This window comes from Sipha flava, unplaced genomic scaffold (assembly GCF_003268045.1).
Source record: "Sipha flava isolate LNK unplaced genomic scaffold, YSA_version1 67_pilon_pilon, whole genome shotgun sequence".
In the NCBI taxonomy this organism is placed as follows: Eukaryota; Metazoa; Arthropoda; class Insecta; order Hemiptera; family Aphididae; genus Sipha; species Sipha flava.
In genome coordinates, this window is record NW_020273607.1 from 1,596,683 (window position 1) to 1,613,714 (window position 17,032).

The 17,032-nt window shown below is 25.5% G+C and overlaps 1 protein-coding gene across 1 annotated transcript in view; it reads left to right on the forward strand.

Annotated features, from left to right (window-relative positions):
- LOC112691823 (head-specific guanylate cyclase) overlaps positions 1 to 17,032 on the forward strand; it is a 421,762-nt gene that overhangs the window by 219,546 nt on the left and 185,184 nt on the right. The window lies entirely within an intron of this gene.

The window sequence follows — 17,032 nt, forward strand, 5'->3', positions numbered from 1 at the left end:
AGTACATGCGGTTCTACATTCATCTGTTAGTCGGTTTATTAGATCAGATTTTATAAAATTAATTTTTTAAAATAGTGACTCGAATTAATAAGTTTATTAATAAAGATAAAAATATAAAATAAACATTTACATTTTTTGCGTGCTTTCTTGGGCAGATTGGTAGGAATGTTTCATATTTAAAACTATTTTAAAATAGTTTTGCCATAGTGCTGTACTAGTTTAATATTTTAAATATAGTGATTAGCTAATACTAATTATTTTTATTATGATTATTATTATTTTATTTTTGCTGAAATCTTATTTTTTTGTGGTCTTGCCTAAAAAAAAAAAATTCAGGCGCCGTCACTGGAAATAAGTCGACCGTTTTTTCGAATTCCCTCAAATAAAATGGAATCCTGGATTTCCGGATTACGGAATTGTCGGATCGGCTGTTGGTTATAATACACAAAGTGTGGTATACTTTACAGTTCAATAAGTATTGCTGCATTTCATTGTGTTGTTTAAAGAGCGAAATCGAAATATATATATTTTTTTCTCATTTTTTTCGAAAGTGTTTCGAACATAGATTCAAATTAAATATTATATGTAATTTTATATTAAATACATATACCGTATAATGCCAATGCGTATAGCCTTTTTTTATCGATTACATAATTCACTTCATCATTAGCGTTTAAACAATAAAACAAAACGACCAGATTGAACGAACTGTTTTGACGGACTGGATCTTATTTGCATACTCAGGAAGTTAATGTCTTATAATAACGTAAACATACCGTTTAGGTATACTAATCTTATGAGGTGAGTTTGAAATCGGACATCTTAATAATGTAATGAATTATAAACAAATTATATTTATTATATTACTACGTTTAAATAATTCAAAATGTTTAGTTTCTTGAACAAATTAAATATAATTTTGTTTGATGAATGTTGATATAATCTTTCTAGTCGTATGAATAATATAATATAATTTTTTATTTTTCATTGAATTAGAGGGGTGACCTAAACAAATTTATTTTGTGCGTTGTACCTGGTAAATGATATAATGACATTTTCATTTATAACATCCCTTAAGAAGGATTCACTTTTCCAAAAATACTTAGAAAATTAATAATCATGATTGCATTATTGTTTTATATTAACTGATATCGAAGAACTGCAATTTAAATTAATTCGAAAACTGATTTTTTACATAATTTTTAGTTTACATAATTAAACGGCGACACGACGTTGTTTACATGAATGAACATGACTAACAACGTTAGCACTACATAATAATAATAATAAATTATAATAGCTATAATAATATCCCACACAGCAAATAAATGTATTTAAAATATTTATTAAATATTCTACTTATAAGGAAAATATTTAATAATCATTTGTTTTTCATTTTATATATAAATTAAATTATATATTGTGAGTCATATAAATAATTATTGAACCAGAGACATATATTTTCTAAAAGACAAAAATTAAATATTTATTAAATATATATAAATATTATATATATTATATATATATATTATAAATATAAATATATAAAATTGTATAAATATTGTAACTTATTATTAAATAATTATTTTCTTGTAATTAATAAATATTTTTTTAGAATTTCAATATATTTGTTGAATATTTATTAAAAAAATTTTCAGAACTTATTAAATATTTGAATACTAAAATGTAATAAATTTTGTATTTAAATTCACTTTAAATTTATAAATACTAGTGTCTAGTTTTTTAAATGGATTAAAAATATTTAATATGTATTATGTACCTATATAAAATATAGATATGCAGAAGGAAACAAAGAAATTTATTTTATTTGGATACACGTTTAATAATTTAAGACACACGTTCAGACATTCAGTAATAAAAAAGAAACTGTATTATTATTTGATATATTATAATTTGTCCATCAAAATTATATCAACACTTTTAGAACTGACTTTTTTATACTTATAATACAATATTTAACACATTTATTATTGTTTTTTTTATTAGGTGGGATTTATCTACTTATACACAACTATTAAAATATAAACATAGTATGTATACGATCAGGAATATATTAATAGAATATCATTTTTAAAATGTAGTACATATACTCTTATTTAAAATGAAATTAATACAATAAGTTTGATATTAGTTTTAATCTGAGAGTCAAATTATATAAATAAAATCACTTCATTTGGAATACTAGCTGCTTGCTTATTATTGATATCTAACACTATTATTTGATGACCTGAAAATAAATTATCATAAAATTAAAGTTTATAATATTATAATTTCAAAGACTATATTTCATAGATAATGCTACTTTTTAGAAAAGACAAATCATTTCAAGTAAGTCAATAAAACAATTACAATAATATAAATTTTTATAACTCTTAACATATATGATCAAAATCTCCGTCTTTAATTTGTTATTATTGATCATTAATTTATAATATTTATATATTTTAAATATATCAGTATTATAATAGTATTATCTGAAATGGAACGTCCGAGGTAACGTTCTGGATCGTGAAAGAATATGAATGCACGTAGTTGTATGTAATCACATTTCTCTATTTTGTTATAATACATAAATAAACATACATTATAAAGGGCTTAGTAAAGCGTCGCATGTACAGACTTAATTAAGCGGTACCCCTTAGAATGACCGAACCTTTGGCTGGAGAAACACTGCGCAGGTTTGCTTGATTTGAAAGCTTCAATTTATATGGCCATATAAAAGAGAGAGCTTTCGTTGAAAATCTGTTTGCTCGAAGGGGTGGCGGCAAGAATGACCATGTGGAGAGGAAATTTTCTAGTGGCATTGTCAAATTGGCATACTGTTGTGACGTCGTAACCCTTGCTTTTCTGTTCATCAGATACTTCAAGTTCGGTGTTGTCTGGAAGAAGCCCTCCTTTGTGATAGGAAGGACCTTTCAAATAACGATCTTGACGGTTCTTTCTGTTGAAGACGGTACGGTGTAGAAATTGATTTTGTTTTTATGTAAATATTTTTGAACGATTCTAAACAGATCGATGTTGGCGCATTGAAGTTTGATGTTATTGTTGTTACAGGCCTTAGCTAGAATGCCTTCGGCTGGGACAGCGCTGGCCAGGCAGGACCTGGTAGGAAAATTGGCAGACATTTTGGAAGACGTTGTTCGATTTCAGTATTTGAGTCGATAAATGGGTTATTTGTGAATGATTTCTTATCTGGTGTAGGTTTGTTCGATGCATTGTAATTGTAAATGACTGCAGGTAGTCCAGGTGAGGCGGACGGAGAGTTCTCGTTTTCGCTGCCGCTCCAGCTGTCTTCGGAGCAGGATGATAATGATGAAGCAGAGGGTGTGTTAGTGGAAGTTTTTAGCAGCGGAGAGGTTCGGTTTTTCTTTGGGGCGATTAGCGGAGGAGTGCTAACGCATTTTCGTCCAGCGCCCTTGTGAGGCATGGCAAGTTTGTTGTCGGTTTGCTCACGTTGCTGGTGGAACCTTCGCGACGGTACGAGACCCGGACGCGTGCGCGCTTGGCGTCACTTGCCACGTGGTCGTGAGGGGTGTTTTGTAAAGATGGTTTACTTATGTACGTGTCGACGTTCAATGAAAGGTTTGACATTAGTCGGTCGTTTTTGATTGCTTAATTAACGGTGCACGGTTCTTTAGTTGAATCTAGTGATTACTGAACAGTGTACGATGCGATTGAGTTGGTCGGCGGCGAGGCGTCGATATATAATAAACATATTACCGTACCAATTAGTGAACTGTTTGCATAATTGGTTCATCCGGTGTCTAGTCGCGTCTACGTTTCCGGTGGTAGCTTCTCTCCCCTTGTTTCTATTATATCGTGGGTGGTGTCTATGGGTAGGTATTTTCATCCCCTATCCTATAGTGCCACCCCCGATCTCGTTATTGTATGTCCTTTTATAGTTGTAAAAAATATGTCCTATACTTACTATTATTTATTTTTCTTGTTGAATGGTGCTTGTGCCAAGTTAGTTATTTTATTTTGTCTACTGATGCATTTTTACATGATTTCTTACTTTTTTTAATACAATCTGAAAATAATACTTTTGTATACATAATAAATTATATATCTTATATACATATAAGATATGTACTAGTTGATTTAATTTTTTAATTTTAATTTATCTATTGGCTAAAATAAAATGTTATATCCAGATGTACTTTTTAAAAATAATAAGTTTCTATGTTATAATTTTTTTAATATAATTATTAGTTAATCATTAATAAATAGCTATCATAATATATAAAAATAAAATCAACATATACATAATTAACATTCAATAAATATGTACAGTGGAACCTCGCTTACTTGAATAGGAAAAAAAAATTCGAGTTACCGAACTTTTTTTTTTACTTAAAAACACAAAGATTTAATTTTATAATTTTATTTATTTATATATTTACTAATAAATGTAAAATCTATGTTGGTATGTACATTGTATTAAAATTTTAAAAAAGTATAAAGTAATAAATTGTGTGTAATAAAAAAAAAATACAATGTAATGAATAAAATAGAATTATTTTTTAAAGAAATCTGATATTTTTTATTATTTGACCTAACTCTAAATTTATCAATAACATTTAGCACGGAAAAAATCTCTTCTCCAATTTCTCATTGTTCTTGAATGTACTTACATAAAACATGTAAACTATCTGATGCCTGGGCAAGAGTAGTTTTAGGCAAAGCCAAATTATATCGTTGAATTTATAACTGTACCTTTTAAGCATTAGGTAAATATTTGATTAATAATATTAATCGGTTTTCAATTACGATTATCGTTATTCATAATCATACACTTAGTTTGTTGATCTTCGATTTATCGAGGTATGTACATGTTATATATTATTATATAAATTTGAGTTATAAGCCAAAATTCAATAATAATTATTTCGGTATCAGTGTTGGGACTTATCTAGATAAATTATCTAGATAGATTTTTGTCATCTTTTATCTTATCTAGATAAATAATGCTAAGTTATCTAATAACTTATCTATGATAAAATGTTTACTTATCTAGATAAATGTCTGAATTCTTACCAAGATTAGAGTTATTTTTATTCTTGTATGTAGACGAACCTAACAAATCAGGGATCATCAAAATCGGTCCAGCCGTTCTTGAATTATTTCAAGAATTATAGTTTTTTTGAATTATAGTTTCGAATATAGTTATTATTATTATGTATATTTGATTTTAGTTTACACACGTAACTCATACACTGAATAGTCAATACTTCACTCTTGGAACCCAGTGGCGTATATAGGGGGGGGGGTTTGGGGGTTCAAACCCCCCCCCGAAATTTATGGTTAGTACGACCCACGTGTGCATTTCTTTAATCTATGTATTAATTAAAACCAAACTGTCTAGTATGGGAAAAAAAATGCTCTCTCCTAATTTTTAAGCAAATTATACGCCCAATTCTTACCTACGCTTGCCCGGTACAGGGTAATTGTGCATCCTCGCACATCAAAAAAATGCAAATTGTCCAAAACAAAATCCTCAGAATAATTGCAAATGTTCCGTGGTTTGTCAGAAATCCAAATCTACTATTGATACTTTGAATAAACTATCCGTTGATTTTTTTCCAAATATATGGTGCTTAATGTCAATATTAGTAACTTTACCAGTCTCAACAGCATCATCAGAAAGATCGTTTTCGATATTGAAAAGATTGAAGTCGTGCTTGAGAAATAGTACAAGCGAAAATCGACTAACAGGATTATCTCATGTCAATTCATCGAAGTATTTCAATAAACACCGAAGAAGTGATAAATAATTTTGCAAATCTACCTCGAAAATTAGACTTTGTCCTGTAATTAAATTTATGTATTCTAATTTTCATAGTTATTAAAAATAAGTTAATTTATAACCTTCATTTAGTATATATTTTTTCATAACCCTCCCCCCCCCGAAATTAATTCCTATATACGCCACTGTTGGAACCCGTAAAGTCGTAACTACTTATAGAATAATGAAAATCATCAAATTGAGATTATATGGAAAATAATATTGTTAACTTAAAATAATCTCTTATGTATCCTGTATTCATCCTAGTACTAAAAAATTTTCATTTATTTTTTTTTATGTCACATTTTAGTGATTAACTATCATTAAATATTGAACTTTATATACAAATATATGACATAGACCACTTGTAACGTATAAAAACGTGCGGTAAACATCATACAACAATAATCTACCGAAATTACAAATTATATAATTTTAAAATAGTAGACACCTGCGTATATGATAATTATTATGTATTGTTGATTCGTTCACACTTAAAAACAAAATTATACAGTAAAGCACTTAAGCAATAAAACGCTTGCACATTAATGAAAGGTAAATAAGTACCTAATATATTGTCTGGTAAATTTTCAATATATTCTCGGTGGCGGTGATGGTGTATCACGTACTCCCTAGTTTCTCTGTCTCTGGTGATATGGAGACATAACTGTATGATCGAAAATTGGAGATTATTAATTTATTTTTATCCTATTGCAGTCAATTACAAAATACTGTCTACGCCTCATTTATGGACTATTGATATAGGCAAGATGTAAATATTGTAAAATTAATTTTTCTTTAGCTGTGGGTTTTTCACGATCGTTCAGTTATTTTTCTGATACTTATTAAACGAACCGATTGTTGCCCGCAGTCAACTATATAATTTTTATTTATGTATCAATGATTGCATCAATCATTGCAGTATGTGTGTGTGTGTGTGTGTACGTTTGCGTCTGAAATCTATAATATATTATGGTGTACGCATTGCCCACTGCTGTGCGCCATGCGGTCGAGCGAATCGCGACTGGGCCACGAGCAATTATTATGATGCTCATCATTCTTGTAATAATTTTAACATTTACTGATTTAATATTTATTTTGGTTGAATTGACTAAAAAAAACTAGTACTCCAGTAATTGGACTAGAGTGGTTTCACTCAAGCCGTCAAACCCAGTAAGAATATATTATTTGTACTACTTATTGCATTTTTATTACTCACAGATTTTAAATATTCATTTCGTTTATGAAAAAAAAAAAATATTTAACGAATCAAAGTTGTCCGTTACAGTTCCCATAACTACTCGTCAATCCATCGCCCAAGGCTTATTATTCTCAGTATACAAAATAATATATTATATAGAACTCAAAAACTACCATATACATAGTTCGAATTATGATTTAGATACATAAAAATTCTCGAACAAAAATATCTGCTGAATAATTAAAAATGAAAAAGGTGGAGTCCTTGTTTGAAAAACTAAAGTTTGTATTGTAATACGATTATTTTTTGGTCGTATTAAAAATTTCAAGTATTCCATAATATTGTTTTCAACTGTATTTGAAAATTACAAAATTCAGAACTAAATAAATGCATAAAAATAGACCAGCATGCTTAAAAAAATCACCATTTGTTGTATAATTATTATACATAAAATACACACTTGATTGTCTATAATTATTAAATTTTTATTATTTTATTTATGTTATGTATTCAAGGAATGTATTGGTTCTACAAAAATTTTTCTTAACACTTTTAAAGTACTAAATTTTCAACAACAATTTTGTACAGCAAGATGATAAATTTTATGAAGATAGAACTTTAAGCATGTAATTTTTCAATTTTCTCAATAGTTTTCTTAAGCATGAGGCAATTCTAAAAATATATGTGAAATAATGTTAAGTTTTCTTCTTTGCTGTCAAATGTGTTAAATTACGATAGAAAAATTAAATTTTCTTATTTGATTTAATTTTGGAAATTTAACACAAAAAGGTTTATAATGGTCGTAGAGTTTGAACTATACTGTAAGATTCTTCAAGTGAATAATTTTAACGAATTAAATCTTAATATATTAAATATGTTAATACAATTATATCAATTAGATAAATTTTATCTGATTGATCTCATTATCAATAATATTGTAATGTTTATCGTTTATATTCACACAAAATAGTTTTACGAGTACGTTGATTTATAATTGATTGTAATTTCTTCAAATATCATATGAATAAACATAATTATCACAAAAAACTAACATTCGGCATCAGTATCCTTATTGATTTTTTTTTTATTTTTTTTTTAAAGTTATCACCCGGTATTTATAATTGTTTTGATTGTTTTTAATTTTAATTATTTATATTTTTTTCTGTGATTAATGAAATATGACCTTTATGTCCATAAAACTGTTAGCCGTATGAACATTTTTTGTTTTGAGCATTTTAAAATTATATGATTTCAATTAATCATCATTATTTTCCATATTTTCCATAACGCTTTATTTGTGAATTTTTCGATATAGTTAAACCCTTAAACTGAAATTGCTAGATATCGAAAATTTTTCTTAAACTGTCGTACTACTATGTGAATTTATATTTAAAGCATTAACCATTTTGCTAAACTAATTCAAGAATATGCTTTTAAATCCCAAAAGCCAAGCTCAAATGTATAGATCCTTTCGCGTAAGATATAAACAAATCTGTTTTAATAACTATTTGTATCGTCTCAAAGACAATTATAAATTAATATATTAGCAAATAAATATAAATGGAATCTCCTAATCAAAAATTCGTAACAATTTTAATCGGATGAACAATAATTCTGTCAAATGTAAAATTAACAAATGCAATTATACTTATAATTATGCATATTACGAAAAATTATAACCTTCACTAATCGTTGAGGCTAGTACTAATATCGTACATGAAATTATAAAAAATACACGTCTACACGTGCCGAACACGTGATATAACTAGTGTTTACGATGTTTAGTTTATTTTGGTTTTTTGACACATATGAATTCTGCAATATACATATAAATAAGAGCGAACTACACGATTTACTAAAATTGAGTCAATGACAAAAAGTAAATAAATAAATAAAAAGGAAAAAGAAAAAACAAACTGAGTGAAGTATGGAAATACATTTAAATGGAAGCATATTCAATTTTCGGTCAGGGTACAATAAACTTCACAGGGTTCATTATTCTAAGGTGACCCATTAGACTGCTCCTCCTACTAACGTATTGGTATTATAAATTAATTTTAAAATTTACCAACGTCTCAAAAAAAGTGGACTCTGGACGCCATAGTACCTCGCATTAGTCTCGAAAATTGATCTTACGTGCCACGCTATCTGGGTCATCAATATAAACTGTTGAGTGTTTACCACTACTGGTGGTCAATTAGTCAGCAGATAATATTTCATGATATATTCATGTGGATAGGTACTTGATAATCCGACGGACAAAACAAAAATATATTATTTTTCCAATCGTGACAGATTGAAAAAAACACTATTTCCAATGAAAATACGGCTTAAAAGCTCAAGAAAATTTTATATATATATATATATATACATATGCATGTGTTCGAAATTGTTTTTTCTATTTTGTTTCAAAAATAATTATTATAATTTAATGCCTAATTTAATATCGAGTACTCGATTCTATTTATATATGACTGCCACTGTAAAATAAAATTTTGATTACTATGTTCTGAATGTCTGAAGTATTGCTAATCACTCGATATTTTTCTATTTAAAAATTATGGGAATCCTAAATATATTATATTATCTTTTCATGCCCCTCATTATATTACATTCCAAGTGAAACAAGTAATGTTTCGGTTTTACAATGAGATGTTTTTTTTTAATTTTTTTATTATTAAATATGTTCAAAAGAGTCACTTTTTCCAATTAATCAATTTTATTTGAACGTATATGCATATAGTACCATGGTACTTAACAGAGGTTACTTTTAGAATTCCCAAAACTTTTCAAAACTAATCTAAAAAATATGAGCTACATTTTATGTTCATGTTATACGTATATAAAACTAATATCATAGTGATATTAATAATAGTAAACGAACAAGAAAGTATCGAAAACATGTTCTCCTTAAATTTTTATAATTATTATTAAAAATAACTTAATATTTACAAAAATCAGTTATTTTACGGCGATATTTTGTTAAAACTATTGTTCTTAGACTTAATAAACTAATAACCTGAAATAGTATTACAATTCTTATAGGATATATTTTCATTGAATATTATTATTTACGTATGACCTAATTAAATTTTGTACGGCAGTACCATTTTAAAATTGAACGGAAACATTTTATCATTTATAATAAAATCATGTTAAATCAATATTTTATTTAGAGTTGAATTTCATTGGCTACACAGTTATGTTTGAATATCACTGTATCAAGTTATTACAGTATTTTATTTGCACATTATTTTGCAATAAATTCAACCCAATTTATAATTCATGTCTATACACCCCGTATAAATACCCCATCTGCATGACTAAAATGGAAACATTTGTATAAATGTCTGAAACATTATGTTATCCCGTGTATAATAGCAAACGTGTAGGGATGAATATTTTACGTTGATAACAACAGCCTGAGATACTAAAACGGAATTAAAAAATTTAACATACTTCCTAAAACAGTATTATGTAAAGCTTTGTTACTTTACATTGTTCCTTGTAGACTTAAGGATAATAAAAAACCATATAATTCATGTGTATTATATCGAAAATAAAACAAATACGAATTACTAATTAATCAAATATAATACAATAATAATTCATAGTATTGCATATAGATACTGAATGAATTGATTTACAAAAACATCTCAGTTTATAACAATCGCAATTGCTTACTATATTGAAAGTAAAAATTGTTATGGAAATAAACCATGAATATAATAATTTAAAATTATTTTTACATAAAATCCAATTCTTGGAGTGCAAAATTTTAATTATTAATTATTAATGATTTTATAAATTTTAATATTTTGATCGAGGTCCATATTTTACCCCATTTTATTTATTATTTTAGTATAATTCAATAGTAATTCTGTTTACTAGCAGAGATAATTATAAGGCATACGCAAAGAAATATAATATAAATATCCAATATTTTAATTTTGAAGAATTATATTTTTGAAGTTATATAAATAATATTATCATTAAACGATTCTTTAATTATAATAATAATAATAAGTTTATTTTGCCAATAAAACATTATGGTGTAACAAAACAAAAAGTACAAGAAAAATATTATAATATAATATAATAAAACAGAAGACTTATATTATATTGGCTCACTTCTAAAAAGCTAAAAGCTTGTGTTAAGAAATGAGAGTTTCTTATAACATTATAGTATATAAACGATAAATTTAGAATTGTATAATAACATAAGTTAATTAAATAGTAAATAATAAAATAGTAAAAGAAAGGAAATGATTTATAAATCATAATTAAGTGTAACCTTATCAAATTGATTAAGCTTAATATATAATTTTAATGAGTAAATATTCATTTCAGGACTCTGAAATGTTATAGTCTTGTAAATTTAATAAAATATAAATTAGAATTATATTTATTTCTAATATTATAATTATGATCTATGGTATTCAAACAATGTCTGAATTTATATACAAGTAAAAGTAAAGATTTATAATATAATATGGATATGCGTTGTACATTAAAGTCTATGTATAACTGATTTGTTGAGTACAATGATTTCGAGTAAATAACTTTTATTAAACTGTTAATAGTTGTATTTAACGGAGTGACAAATAATTTTTATAGGTACCACGCCAAAAAAGCAATCCATAGTAAACTAAAGATTGAACCTAAGATATATATAATTCTTAGATATTTAATATCTAAAACATATTTTAAGCTTTTAAAATTATAAAATAGTTTTCTGATAGTACTTAACAATTTATCTACATGATAATTCCATTTTAATTTTTCATTAAATATAAACCCTAAATATTTTATATGATTTACTCTTTGAATATGTTGACAATTACATGATACAATTTTATTTTTACAATTATGGAATGTGGACATATAAAAATATGTATGTTAACTGAATTAGATCTAAGATTAAATAATATATAATTTGAATTTTTTAGATTTAACTCTAAGAAATTATTATCATACCAACTCTGAACAATATCTAATGAATGATTTACCTCATCAAATAAGACTTCAATACTCTTATTATTAAAAATCATAATCATATCATCAGAAAAACTATAAATATCACTTTTTATAGAAACATTAGAAATCCATTCACATAAAAATTGAATAATATAGGGTCTAAGACAGAACCCTGCAGAACACCAATCGAAATATTATTTACATAACTATATTAACCATTAACTCTAATTATTTGAGTTCTATCACTTAAGTATGTTTTAATTAATTTTAAAATATTACCTCTTATCCCAGCATATTGTAATTTTCTAATTAATAGATCAAGATTTACGGTGCCGAGTGCTTTTTTTATATCAAGAAAAACGCCTATTATATAATTGCTTTTATTAAAATTACTATAAATATAATTAGTAATATAAAATAAAGCGTCATTAGTAAAAATTCCCTCCTTAAAACAAAATGTCTACAAGAAAAATTTTTTTTTTTTTATTTAAAAAATTAATCAGTCTAATTTAAAACATTTTTCTAAGATTTTTGAAATTGATAGAGTTAATGAAATTGGTCTATAATTCTCAGGTAAGCATTTATCACCAGATTTAAATAATGGGACAACCACTGCTTTTTTGAAATCATGAAGAAATATACCTAACTCAATTATTTTATTAAATATGATTGCCAAAGGTTTTAAAATAGTTGTAGAAGTCATTTTTAATACCTTATTTGTTAAATTATTTTCATAAAAAGAACAATGGTCTTTAATCTTAAATATATACTTAGCTATTTCATCACAAGTAATAGGAATACAATATATAATTTAAGAGATAAAACAACCCTTATTTAGATCCTGAAAATTTTCTTTAATATAATTTTTATTTAAAATATTATCATAGATATTCTTACCTACCGTAGGAAAGAAATCATAAATAATAATAATAAAAGTATCAAATATCATAGTACCGTCATTGTTTATTAATGAATGTACTGTATTTTTGGAATTATTTTGTGTATTATTATGTATTATTAATTATATATTTAATTGTTTCCCAAAGTTTTTTAACATTATTATTTATTTTATTATATTAATAAATATTTTTAGCTTTCTTAATCAAAATATTAAGTACATTTCTAAATTTGTTATATTAGTGTAATATTATTTGGATTTTTAATTTTTTGACCATACATTTTTTCTCTGTGTCTAATAGAAACAATGATTCCTTTTGTTATCCATGATTTTAATTTATAGTTATAAGACTTAAATAGTCTAGAAATTTTTTTGGTAGAATTAGTTATACATAAATCAATTTTGTTCATAAAATTAGTGGCATCATTATTAATGTCTATAGTAATTAACATATTATCCCAATTAAAATTATTAATACTTAAATTTAGTTTATCATAGTCAATAATTCGTAAAACTTTATTAGTATTATTACAATTATTATACTGTTTATGATTATTATTTAAGTTAATAGATAAGATTATATTAAAATGATCAGTAATTGAAGAAAGGAAAACATAAGAATGAATATTAATTGGTAAAATTCTCTTAACGAAGAAATTATCTATGCACGAAGCAGAAGTATTTGATTGTCTTATTTGATTACTGTTTTATCTGATTACTTTATTAATACATGAAAAAAATCAAAACCAGCAAAAATATTTAAATAATTAATAACATTTAGATTATTACATTTTAATACATCAAAATATACTAATATATATAATAATATATATATATATATATATATATATATATATAATATAATATAATATAATATATATATATATTAAAATCACCACAAATAATATCATTTTTAAAATCAGAATTTTGAGTCAAATAATTATTTAATGAAGACAAAAAAACATCAATATTATCACTTGTGGATCTATAACACCCAGTAACAATATGCTCTACACAATTAATATAAAAAATTACTTCAATAGAATTAATATTCGACATGAAGTTAGTACAAACATTTTTAACTGGATACATATTCTTAATGAAAAGAGTAAGACCATCCAACTTATTATTTACACCGAGAGAATTAAAGGATTGATAACCATTAATAACAAAATTTACTTCATTTAAAAGCCAAGTTTCATATAAAATAATATCAAAATTAACTAGTGAAGTACTTAATAATACCAAAATTTTGTCAAAATGGCACTTAATACTACTTATATTCATAGCGATTATAGAAAATTGATTATTACCTATATTTAATGTATTTAAATCATTAATATTTAATGTTACAATTGAATTAACCTGATTAATATCAGATATACAATATTGAATATCATTATTTATTAAACTATAGAGTATTCACAATTTGAGAATTTAAAAAAGAAATAAAAACAGAATATTTAATGCATTTTCATTGCTACGTTCTCTAATACGAATGACCTTAGACAGGTCGTTTTTATGAATTAAGATATCGCCTTCATTTGTCCAAACATATTTATAATGTTTTTCTTTTGCAGCCTCCTTTTTTTTATACATTATATGTCTTCTGACCTTACTTAAGTGTTCATTGATGTAAATTCGCACATTGTTGGACCAATTTTTATTAATTTGATTGGCAAAAAAAGCGATTTTTTTTTACATTTTGTGACGAGATTAGATTTCATATTTTTATCGCTTATCTATACAAGTATTTTGGAATCCCTAATAAAAATAATCAAAGTATTTTGGAAAATTGATTATTTTTATTAGGAATTCTTATTGCTTATTCTACCTGCATTTTGACATTTCTGTTAATTTTAATTGTGATATTCAATTCGAATTTAATATAAATTAATAAATTATCACAACATTTAAAATATGGGCTCTAACTGATGTTTTGGTATAAATGATTGTGGGATAATATTGTACATCTTTGATATTTAATGAAAATAGACAATCAATGTTATGTTAATTCATTTACATAGGATTAATTTCTACTATATATTCTATAAAGTGAGTTAACAAAGGACGTTAACATACGATAGTATACTGTATAGGTACATATATTGTTGAGAGATAAATGCAGTGCAATAACGTTTTGTTAATATACATTTTGAAAACAAACTGAATCATCAAATTCGATTATTGTTATAAATTTATTATATAAGAATGTAATTTATATGTATTTTCAACTAGATTTAAATTTATTAATTAATAGTATTCTGTAATGTGTGTATGATTATAACTATTTTTTTTTTTTTTTTATTAAAATATTATTCTGATATGCTTAAATTATTAATTAACTTTACTTTTTTTAATATTAATTTTGAACGAAAATCAAGAATTTTGCATTTAATAGACCTATTAGATTGGGCGTGATAAAACTAACACGAGTAATTTATATAGCTGATTAACTAAGAATTATATTATATATTATTAAAGTTCGGGTTGAAGATATTTAAAGTTGTTATATTGCCTGAAATTAATCGATTACTACTAAATTTATGATAATTTCCAATCACCAGACTAGTGATTTCCGTACGTGGAAATTTATCGTTACTGATTGCAACAAAACTATGCATATTTGATCGATCGGTTAATTCCACAGGATCTCACAATCAAATAATAGTGGATACAATACAATTTATTCAATAGCATTCAGCCACAACAGTAAATTTAAATTCAAACTATTACAATAACACAGCAGAATAATAAAATGTACATACCTACCACTAAAGAAAGAATATTGTAAATATATTTCCACTACATTTTGAATCTGAGTTGATTAACCTATGGCGTTGAATCAACCGTTTTCTACATGAGAAATTGTGTGTTCGTGCAGGTTCCTCTGGGAATATTTTCAAAATATGTCCTTCTATTATTGGATTTTCTGATAGTTATTTTAGTAAGCGAAAAGAAAATTTATACATTCTATTTCAATAACCTAATTTTCAATACCATGTAGAATATTTTATTTTTTAGCTTATGGTACACTTGTTTTGATCCTTGGTTATGGTGCCATTTATTCATATTACAATGTATTGTATTTTTTTTTCTTTTTTTTTATAGCTAAACTTTTTTCGTTATTATCTTATTGTGTCTCAGGATGTAAAACCCAAGTGATACTTGTACTTAAAAAATCTTAGAACCTTTCGATAAAACACGTTAAAAACCATAGAGTTATGGTTATATTTTTATAGAATAACTAGTTGTTCCGACACGGCGTTACCCGCATATTTGTTTGTTTTTTGGCATTTTTGTAGGCCATGTGTTATTGTTATTCTGTATGAAAAAATATTTTTATTTTTTTATTTGTAGTTTTTTAGTGATTTTGGAGATTAAAGCGTACAGTAAACTATTGAGTATGTCAAATTAATATTCATATAATATCACTAATAATAACCCACGGGATTAAGAATAGAACATAGTCTGCAATGAATGAGTAAATTACAAAGTTCTTTATTAATAACATAAACAAGCATAATTTTATAAATTATGTACATTTTAAACTATTTTTAATAATGACTTATATTATTTTGAATTATAACAATTTATATAATAATAATAATAATTTTAATTTAATTAAGAACTAATTGGAACACAATATTTTTGGTTAACCTGTATTTTGCTAATATAAATAGATTTAATGACTTCCCCACATGTGAGCATGCAACATATAGTTGCTCATGGGAAAAGCATGGATTTTCCAAGTCCAAGCCACAAATGGACATTGTTTGTCTTTGAGACTTGTTTATGGTCATTGCGAATGCCAAACGAATAGGAAATTGAAGTATTTTAATTGGTATAGGAGATTTGATGGTATCATTGGAATTACGGGACAACTGCACAATTTCTCTTTTAAATTTCTCATTCAAAATAGTTGCTTCAAGAATATTTCTGGTGATCCTTTTGATTACCAAACGTGTACCGTTGCATAATCTAGGTGGATACAAATTACGCAAAAAAAATAATTGGTGAAACAATCTTTAATCGAAGATTGTGTGGTGGCATTCCTGGTATATTCAGAAAATTTAAAAATTCAGTGGGAAAATGTACTGTTTCGTTTTCATCGACAGTAGTGTCGATTGATTTAAAATACATTTGATTA